The sequence below is a fragment of the Dermacentor albipictus genome, chromosome 1 (assembly GCF_038994185.2).
Source record: "Dermacentor albipictus isolate Rhodes 1998 colony chromosome 1, USDA_Dalb.pri_finalv2, whole genome shotgun sequence".
NCBI lineage: Eukaryota > Metazoa > Arthropoda > Arachnida > Ixodida > Ixodidae > Dermacentor > Dermacentor albipictus.
In genome coordinates this window covers 482620700-482632019 of record NC_091821.1, presented here as the reverse complement: position 1 = coordinate 482632019, position 11320 = coordinate 482620700, and positions in this window count along the sequence as shown.

The window sequence follows — 11320 nt, the reverse complement described above, 5'->3', positions numbered from 1 at the left end:
TGTTGTATGGTTCTTTTTTCTTGCCATTACCTTCATTGATATATCCTAAAGCCAATATTTCCAATTTTGCATTGTTCCCATTTTTTTTTTATTTCTGTCACGGGATTGTTTTGTGATGGTATGTGGTGGTATTTCTTTTTGTGCTCTTTTCAAGCTTCTAGCTGATTGGTAACATTGCTTGGAGGCAGTTACCATCCGATTCATACTCTTGCATTTTTCAGTCTACTTCGTCCATTCGCTCCGATGTCACTTCTGCATAACTCTAATCCATCTAATAGCACGCACTTCACTATGATAAATTAGACACTTTAGTACACTCCAGGTTTCTCTGTTCATTTTTGTATGTGTACTTGCAATTTTGTTTATATGCTAGTGAATGTTCACTTTCGAGTTCATTACGAATCCTTTCTGCGACTTTTGTCATTGTTGAAGTACTTTTACTTCTATTTGCATTTCTCACACAGTTTGTTCGAACCTTGCATAAGCATCACATTTTAATAAAGTGTTTTCGCTTTGTCACAATGTTCTAATTTCATGCACTCTTGGCATGAAGGGCTTGGTCTGGCCACCTTCCAAAACGTGGCAATTTGTTCTTTGCAGGATGTCATTCCCATTGTGGTTGTAAGCATCGTAGCTTACTAAAGGCGGTATTAAGGATTTATTATTCCTAACAGGCCCATTTTCGTGCGACTTGGTAGAGGATGCGCCGGCCATGCGGGGAACACTGCTTGGCACTGCGCCATGGCTCTTACAGTCAACACCGACGATTCTACTCATCTGGGGCGCGATTGGAGATCGTTGTTCGAAACGCCCGATCAGTTTCACCTCACGCGATTGGCCTAGGCCGTGCCAACGGGTGCGGCTGACGACGTCTGCGCGGCATAGGCCAGTCGCGTGAGGCGAAACTAAACGCGTGTTTTGAACAACGATGTCTGATCGCGTGCGTAACCCGCGAAAATTAGCTTCAGATGATCGTAAACCTTTCAAGACCGCTTCTAGACCAGCTTTTTGATAACGTCCTAAAAACGTTTAGAAAGTGGTTACGAATAGTTTTGGCAAAGGGATTACTTGTGTCTTTGCCAATCCTATTTCTAGACCAGCTTTTCGAATACGTCTTGCAGACCTGTTCTAGATCGTCTCAAGAAAGTAATTAAGCCGGACATTAGCAGAGATATACGACGTTTTCCCGCCGAAGTTCTCTCATTCGTGTCTTCTTTAACCCGTTTTTATCGTCTTGGGTAAACGCTACGAAAATGTTACGTATCTCTGTTGTGCTACCTGGGTTAGGAGCGACGTAATCGCGGGTTAAAACTGCGCTGTCGCTCCGCCCACCGTCGAGCGCCGCACGCTGCTGCTAACGCTGACGATGCTAGCGGAGACCGGAAACGGCGGCGTAGTGGCGTCAGCACTGGTGTTCCGTTGCTTCGCAGTCTCCGCGGCCGTGCCTGACCATGCTTGTTTCTGCGTGCGTGCCGTCATAAGCTGCTTTGCTCGACCCTGCATTCCTTTGTTTGAGTCTATGGTAGTTGACGTGCGCACCATCAATTGAAATCGTGGGCCGACAATGCCCGCGTTCTGTGCAGCCTACGGTTGCATGAAAACCAGCGACCGCGACGATGTTTACAGGAAAAGGAAAGGGAGGAAAGGAGAGAAAAGGAACGTCGCGAGGAAGAAAAGGAGGAAAGGAGAGAAAAGGAACGTTGCGAGGAAAGGAGAGAGAAGGAGAGTCGTGAGCACGAGCTTAAAATGAGAGTTGGAGACCCGAAATAGCGCGCCAGCGCCTAGTCTCACTTCTAACGTTCCAAGAATACGCGATCAACTTCCACCCTTTGTCGTCGGAGAGGATATGGCCAAATACCTCGTGAAATTTTAGCGCGTGTGCGAACGGAATAGCATTAAGCGATCCCTCTGGGCACAGAATCTGTTAGCCTTGCTTCGTGGGGAGGCATCGGACGTAATAACTTGCTTATCGAAAGAGGCGTTTGAGAGCTACAGTGATGTGAAGGAAGCGCTACTGCGGAAGTACAAATTGTCGCCCGAAGCTTTCCGGCAGAGGTTCCGGTATGCAAAAAAGGGCAGGGAGTCGAATGTTGACTGCGCGTTTCGTCTAAAAGCCGACTTGGTGGAATGGCTGAAGGGCGAAGAGGTTTACGACGACCGCGACAAAATCGTCGAATGCATCGCGTTGGAGCAGTTCTACCGTTGCACTGATGAGGAGGTCAGGCTCTGGCTGCAAGATAGGCTAAAGGAGGTTAAGCTAAACAAGGCAGCAGAGTTAGCGGAAGAGTATTACACCCGCCGCAGCTTGCACAGCAAGGCAGTGCGCGTAGAAAAAGCAGATAGGAGAGATGGGTTTTCCGGGAAGCCCGACGGACGGAATCAAATCACGCGTCGCGAGTTTCGGAAAGACGAGTCCCTTACCAAAGAAACTGTAAGGGAAGGACAGAATGCATCTCAGAATGCTAACGATGGTCCCAAGCAGCGAAACAATACGACGCGTTCTTTTGAAAAACGGAAGCCGTTAACTTGCTACAATTGCAAAAAGCAAGGGCACATCGCTGCGAGCTACCCAGAGAAAATTGCTTTTGCAACAATGCAGAAACTAACAAAAACATACGACTATTGGAGCCATATATGCGGGAAATTAAGGTAAACGGCAAGAAGTGCCGATCACTTCGGGACTCTGCAGCAACTATGGACGTTGTCCACCCGTCTTTCGTCTCCTCGAATGATTTTACGGGAGAGTGCACGCTTGGATACGGCAAGTGGCCGAGGAGGAGAGTGTCTGTTTACCGATCGCAACGGTTATCATTGAAGGAGAGCTTCGGAAACTTGACACAGAAGCCGCTGTGTCTGCCGCCCTCCCGGAGCACGTTCCCTACCTCTTCTCAAATAGCTCGGAGCAGCTGCTGAAGGATCAGGGCAAATCATTCTTTGCCGACGTGGCGTACATGGCCCTCACGCGATCCAAAGCGCGCCAGCTGTCGAGGGAACTTGACTTTGAGACGGTGAGCGAACAGCGGTGCGGCACAGGGACTGATCAAGGTAACTTGAGTGGCGAGCACGCACGGGAGAGGCAGAGCTCGGAGGCTGGCCTGGTCGAGCGTGTCCTGGAAGTGACTGGGAGTGACGCGTCCAGTGCTAGCCGCGATATTGACACGACGCCGCAGTTAGGCGACGCAGGCTCCACACTCGCTCCGGTTTCCGCCAGCTGGCAGGAGCTGGCTGCAGTTGAAAGAGAAACTCTGATTCGCGAGCAAAAGGAAGACTGTTCAATAGCCGATCTGATGAAGAGCGTCAAACTGGGAGTGAAAAAAAAAGAGGGTTTCATTTTACGAGGAATCTGGCTTATTGTACCACCGCTACACGGATAAGCAGGGTCGCAAATATGAACAGCTTCTGATTCCTTGGAAATATCGCCGACAGTTACTGGAACTCGCGCACGAAAATGCGTGGGCAGGGCATCTTGGCTTGAAAAAGACCAAGGCTAGAATGGCTCGGGAGTTTTATTGGCCGTATTGTTGGAAGGATGTCGAACAATTCGTGCGCTCTTGCGACACCTGCCAGGGAATCGGCAAATCCACTGACAAGTGGAAGGCACCGATGAAGTTGGTGCCAGTCATATCCGAACCTTTTCGGCGACTAGTAATCGATATTGTAGGCCCTCTGCCAGAATCAACGAACGGTTGTAGGTATGTTCTGACCGCCCTGTGTGTTGCGACAAAGTTCCCCGAGGCAGTACCTCTTTAAGGAGCTAAATTCCTCCCAGGTCGTGGACGCTCTGCTCTCAATGTTCGCACGCGTCGGGTTCTCTCCCGAGATTCAGTGCGACAATGGCAGCGTCTTCACCAGCTGCCGAACTTCTACTTTTTTGGAAAGATGCGGCATTAAAGTAGGGCACAGTTCCATCCTTCACCCGCAATCTAACCCAGTAAAGTGGATGCACTCGGTGCTGAAGCGAATATTGAGAGCCCTGTGCTTTGAGCGTCACTGTGACTGGGAGGCCTGCATTCCCGCCGCTATGTTCGCCTTGAGATCGGCTCCCCATGAGAGCACCGGCTTTAGCCCCGCGGAGCCTGTATATGGCCGGAGCCTAAGAACTCCGTTGCGCATGCTGCGAGAGTCTTGGGAAGGCAGTGACGACGACCCAAATGTAGTCTCGTATGTCCTCGACCTCCTCCAGAGGCTCGGGAAAACCAAAGATATTGTAGAGAGCCACATGAAGGCGGCGAAGACCTTGTCAAAGGAGTACTACGACAAGTCAGCAAAAAAAAAAAAAAAAACGCACCTTCGAAGAAGGTAGCCAAGTGATGTTGCTGCGACCGTCAAAAAAAAAAAAAAAAAGCTCGAGGTTCATTGGGAGGGGCCCGCAAAGGTTGTAACTAAGCTTTCCGATAGCAACTACGAAGTTAAATTAGGGAGACGGCCCAACAAAATTTACCACAGCAACTTGATGAAACCCTACATTCAGCGTCGCGCGATTATAAGCATGACGATAAATGCTGACGATGAGGAAAGGGCCGAAATCCTGACGACGGCTGATATGAAGGGATGTGGTTTAGAGCTAATGGTGGAACAGCTGACGTTGGAAGCGCGTCTAAGTGCCGCCCAAAAGGAGGATTTAAAGGGAATCGTTTCAGAGTTTAGGGAGGTTTTTTCGAACAGTCCCGGAAGAACAGCGGTCCTAGAGCACGACATCGAGTTAACCTCTGAGCAACCGATCCGCAGTAAACCGTACCGTTGTTCGCTCGTGCAGAAAAAAATCATGGCTGAGGAGATTCAGCGCATGCGTGACTTGGGGGTTATAGTACCGAGTGAGAGCGACTACACGTCGCCCTTGATACTAGTCCAGGCTCCAGGAAAAGTCCGAGGCCATGTGTCGATTATCGGCGTCTGAACGCGATAACCCGAGATCAGACATATCCGATACCGAACCTGGAAGAAAGGGTAGAGACAGTGTCGAAGGCAAATATTATATATCTACCCTGGATCTCGTGCGAGGCTATTGGCAAGTACCCTTTACGGAACGGGCTAGCCGCTATGCCGCCTTCATTTCCCCGCTAGGAACATTCCGGCCACTCATGTTGAGCTTCGGCCTCAAAAACGCGCCGTATTGTTTCTCTAGCCTGATGGACAGAGTGCTTCATGGTTTAGGCGAGTTCGCATTGCCGTACCTCGATGATGTTGCCATATTTTCGGACACTTGGGAATCAGATCTGGAGCACTTGCGAGTCGTGTTGAGCCGGTTGAAAGAGACAGGTCTTACTGTGAAACCAGCTAAATGTCACCTAGGTTGCGGTTAAGTGACTTATTTGGGCCATGTGGTGGTGCGCGGCCGGCGTAGACCGTCCGACATCAAGGCAGCTGCTATTTTGAACTATCCCCGGCCAACCACGAAGACGGATATACGGGCCTGTTTAGGTTTAGCTGGATATTACCAACACTATATGAGAGACTACTCTGACCTTGCCAGCCCGCTAACCGACACACTTCGGAAGTCGGAGCCCGTTAATGTGACGTGGTACTCAAAGAAAGAAAATGCGTTCCAAATGCTGAAGCGAGCACTAAGCCATAAGCCGGTTCTGACGGCACCAGACTTTTCAAAAGGTTTCATCATTCAATGCGACGCGAGTGATCGCGGCATGGGAGCGGTATTATGCCAAGAAGATGCTAGTGGTCATGAACGACCAATTTTGTTAAGTCGCAAACTAAGTTGTAGAGAAGAGGCATAGAGTACCTCTGAGAAAGAGTGCGCCTGCGTTGTGTGGGCCGTTCAGAAGCTGGCTTGTTATGTCTCCGGTTTTAAGTTTCTTGTGGAAATAGACCATTGCCCTCGAATTTGGTTAAGTAGCATGTCCTCTAAAAGCGGCCGTTTGCTGAGATGGAGCATGACCCCCCAGCAGCACAGCCTCGTAGTCCGTTATAAGGGAAGGTTGAACGCGAACGCAGATGCTCTAAGTCGTGCATTCTAGGCCTCGCTTCTTTCAGTGGCCTACTCGTTACTTACCTTCTCTTGCTTCGCGACGACCTGTCCTGTTCACAGGGAGATCGTGGTAAAAATGAATGACCTCATTTGCTTCCTCAGTAGTATGTTTTCGGTCCAAGTGATTTCAAGGGGACCATTCTATTTTCATTATTATTGCTGATTATTAATTGTTCCTGATATTTTGGTGTGTTGTTAATTTGAAAACTGGTTGTTTGAGCCTTGTGTACCAGATCGTACACCTGCCTCTTGTTGCAGCGGGAGCAAAAAGGGGGATAGCAATTTAGTTAGGTTGATTTGGATTATGGCCTTGTCTGGTGTTTGACGGGAGACAGAGGGCACTTGTTCGTGTTGGGTGTTGCCCTTTTGCCGGTCGGTTTTGCAAGCTGCAGAACGACCAATCGGGACCAGTGGCGAGAAGCAAGGGCTTAGGAACGACCCGAGCGGAGCTGGTCGAGGTGCCTTGGCGACAACGCGGTAAGCAGAGCTCCTGTCCTGGCGAGTCGGACCTGGGCACGTGAAGTTACCTGGCGTCCCGACACTGGACGTGAACTTGGACGAGCCTGACGAACGTGCGCGCCTGGCATCCGAGCCACGTGGAGGCAGCTCGTCTTCTCGGCGCCTTATCTGATGGCGGGGATGCTGAAGCCTAGTCACATCAAGACGGCAAACTTGCAAACGAATTATTCACACTTTGCAGACTCTAATATGAGAACACATTTTTCTTGACCTCTTCATACTACTCAGGTCAATTTACTATAACACAGTGCTCATTAAACATACAGGCAGACTTTTACATTCCTCGTGTCGACTAAGGCCGATCGAACAAGCGAGATGTTACGGGCGGTAAATGCTGAACCTGTCACAGCTGTCTCATAAGCGGGTGCGCGCGAGGTTTTCGCTTACCACAACAGAATGAACACTAGCACTTTAATCAACGTTACATGAAAATTAAAACGCCGACAAAAAAATTTAAAAAAGAACAAAGGGAAGCCAGGGTGCAACGGGCAAATTGTATCTGCTAGCATTTACTCTGTTTTGAACATACTTTTATAGACCAGCGCAGTCAGAATAATCGTTTAAGTAGCACAGCGAATTTGGCGAGCTGGTAGGTTAACATTCTTGGCGTATATGTGCAGCGCGACACAGACGTGTCGCTCCTTTGTCTCGCGTCTGTGTCGCGCTGCACATGTGCGCGAAAGAATGCACAAGTGAACAATCTCTTATACCAGGCGTACGCATGTCAGCGTTAACAGGGGTGTTACTCGAGATAATTGTTTCTTTAGCGTAAATAAGGCGAACGCACGACGCATATGCTGGTGCCTTTCAGAGCCGGCCGGTGTCGGCCCATACGCAGTAGCCATACCAGTCGCCGGCGCACGTCTGTCCGTGCGCACAGCACCGCGCAAGATGCTTTGCCACCTCCCCTGCGGTCTGTGCAGTTTGGTGCGCCACACCGCGTCATACTGGAATACAAGTGACAATATAATGTGCTTCGTATCACTTCACCATAGTCATCGACTCGTCGAATACCGTACCTGCAACGCGCAACCGATGAATGCAACGCGCGCTCGACGGTCCGCTGATTGCAATTTCGATGGCACCGACAACGACGAGTCGGCGTCGCGCCCGTAAAGTTGGCTTCGCAGCCGTGCAGTTGAACATTTGACGTCATTTTTCACCACGTGATAGCACTCGGCGAATAGCGGTGGGAGCGGTGCCGGTAAAGTTATGCTACAGGAACACTACGTGTGGCGCGCCGTAGGCGCCAGGCGTAGTGTTCCTGTATAAACAAATGATGACTTAAATCAATAATACGAAACCGAAAGTCACTAGATTTTAAGTTTTCATTTTCAGTGCAACAAATCTCGTGAAATTTGGTGCAGTGGCTGCCGACAGAAACGAATTCTCCTTTTACATGTATTCATATAAGAGCACCCAAGCTGAAGCTGCCTCTTAAAATAAAAACCTAATATCTAGTGACTGTTGGTTTCGAATTATTGATTTAGGTCGTCATTTTTTAATAAAAAATGTGAAAAAATCGAAAATTTTCAAAAAATGAAACTATCAAGTTTATAGCTCTGTAACTCAGCAATAAAAATAATATCACTATTATGTGAATTACATCTAATAGTACATCTAAAGCAGATAAAATTGATATGTTATTCATGAATCTTTAAAAAAATTTAGTAGTATGGAAATACAACTTTTGCAGAACCCTTGTGCACAATGTAATGAATTCACGCAAGATATAAATTGACATATCGACATTGTCTGCCTTGAAAGATATAATGCATGCCGCTTACAAAACCGCGATATCTCTTCTTGATGCAAAGCTATTTATTTGTAAACTTCCTGCTTCTATCTTTTTCAAGCTTTCAAATTTTTAAAAATTCTTTCATTTATTTATTTCTATTTGTACATTGTGCAGCCTGGTCAGGCTATTGCACGAGTGGGCGTGAAAGGCAATGACAAATAATAAATAATAAAGAGTAATACGAACAATAGGAACCAATACAAACCGAAACTATTGGATGGCCACCAAGAATAAGTTTAAAGGAAGAGAACGAGTAGGACCAGGCAAATAATTCCAGTATTCGATTACACATGGAAATAAACTGCATTTAAAAGTGTCCGTATGGGCAAAATAAGGTGCGATGTTTAAGTGTTGGTGACTTCTAATATTATATGGTCTTGCAGGAGTGTGAATATATATGGCAAGAGGAGTTAATAACGCAATGCAAGAACTCCAGTGATTCCATGCGTGGGCGATTTGAGAGCGGTTGTAAGCCTAGGGATGAAAGCACTGTATAAGGTGAAAAATCCCCAACATACCTACGGCATATGGTACAAGATTCAGGCCTTAAATCGAAATTCCACTTCCAACAGTCACTAGAATTTAACTTTCTCTCTCAAATCCAACAGATTTCATTAAAATAGGACCAGGGATTATCCTGGAAATGATGTGCTCTGTCTCCCACAGATGTGAGACTGCGTCTCCGAGTAACTCAGGGCCTGTCAGCGATCGTACCCCAGTGTGCACGTAAATGCGCAACTTCAGGTACTTGCTCACCACCTAAAATTAGCAACATTAACAGCTTTCAAGACGTATTTCTACTTCAAGTATTCACGATACAATAGCTAAATAGACGTCTGAAATAAATAAGAGCATCAACGCTACACATACTGAGGTGGCACTGGTAGGACATGAATGCGAGCGCTACCTTATCATTTACGGTATGCTATAATCACGAGTAACTGCACCTCTGACGACGGCTCCCAAACTCGAATATCTGCTAGCAACAACTAGCAATAAGCAATTCACCATGTACAGACCAAAAGGTTCACAGAAGGGGGAGAATCAACACATTATTCCAAGTTCTTTTGTGCGCATGACGCAATTCGCAATATGGCGAGCAGCACTCAGGCAGCTCTCGGCCTTCCTTGCTGCAACTCTCTCGAGGACCTCGATCGTCTTAACGGATGCGGAGAAAGGTTGACTCCCCCGTGAAAAAAAAAAGAAAAACCAGCATTCCCGCTAAAAACCTGGTTTTAAGATGCTTTCGAGAAGACAATCAAGAGTTTTAGATTAGGGGGACGCAAGGCTGGGGCCCCCTTGCACTTAAGGCGTCAGTACTGCGCATGTGCACTACTGTCGCCCCAGCGCTAGGGGGCCCCAACACTTGCGTCCCCCTAATCTAAAGCTCTCCAATGATATAAATAGTCTTTTTGAAAAAGGTTCCTAAGCAATTTTAACGATGAAACAGTCTGACTAGTCCGAGGCGTCTTTAAGACGTCGAAAAAGGTCAGAAATCCGTTTGCCTGGTGTATTCCTGAAATCGACGTGTTTAAGACTTTGTGTGCTATCTGGGTTGGGGCGCTGCCCTCAGTGGTGCCACAACACTTTGCCTACTTCAGCCATTTTGAGCCCATCCACTCACCCACCCACCCACCCACCCACCCACCCACCCACCTGACCTTGTCCGTCCATCCATCCATCCATCCATCCATCCATCTATCCATCCATGCCAACCAAGTGGGCCAAGTTGTCTACCAGCTAAACACTTGTCATCATCCCATTGTCCTCATACCTTTGTCATGCTATTGTCTTGATTGTGTCATCGTCATAGAGCCATCATCATGCTTACACTGTCATACCGTTTTTGTGATGCCATCACGGTCCTTCCATTGTTGTCCTTCTAACTTCGTCATGCCATCGTCGTCATGATGTCGCTTTACCATCGTCATCACTTAAGTAAAACAACATCCCATTGTTGCAATGCTTCATCGTCTTACCACCTTCGTCGATTCATCGATGTCATTCCTTGTTCACCATTCTATCGTAATCATACTGTCATCATTCAGTTGTGATTATGCCACCACTGTCATGCAATCATTGTCAGAGTTACCATCATGCATTTGTTGTCATACCGTCATCGTCATGCCATCATGGTCGTGCCGTCGTTCTAATTCCAGCTTCGTCATCCGGTTGTCATCACACACCCATCCTCATCCCATTGCCTTGTTGTATTCACATCGTCACCAACGTTATCGTTTAAAAATCGACATCTCATTGTCATCATGCCATCCTTGTTATACTGCACTTGTTGTTCCATCGGTGCCATTTCTTCCTCGCCATTCCATCGTTGTCGCTGCATCGGCATCATACAGTCATCGTCATGCCGCCACCGCCATGCTTATGGGTCGACCTTGGCAAGTGAGTGGCATAGCAAAGTGGGATGATATTGGAGTATGTCACGTATAACCGAAGCAATGGAAGGCTCAGAATAGCCACTATAAATGTTAAGTAAGTGCGACTTCAAGAATTCGGTGTGTCACTAGTATATTCCTCGAATGCTAATTGCATTACTGTCGACTGTCATCATGAGATGAGTTCTTTCGTAATTTATTTTTTGTCTTGATACACTCATTCAATGTATGGTGCATGCTGCTTGGATAAACTTTTCATGTCCCTGCTGTCCCCACAAGCTTAATGATGGCTTTTTCGAAATTGACCATAGGTCGGCAACATATATCGTAACTCACTAAGACTGACTCACAAAACTTATTTTTTGCTTAAGGCTTACTTGGACTCACTAAAATTCTTAGCAGGGCTCAATCAGACTCAGACTCACCAAATTCTACTCAGACGGGCTTCCCTGAAACTCAGACTCGCCAAAATTTATTTAGTCGGGCTCATTCACTCACTAAAATTCTACTCAGGCAGAGTCACTCAGACTTATGGTTCAGTCTAGCTGTGTGAGTCAACTCACTAGTCTGCCGACCTATGATCATAAGCAAAACTTGTAAGGTCCATGTGCTGAAAGACCTGGTGTC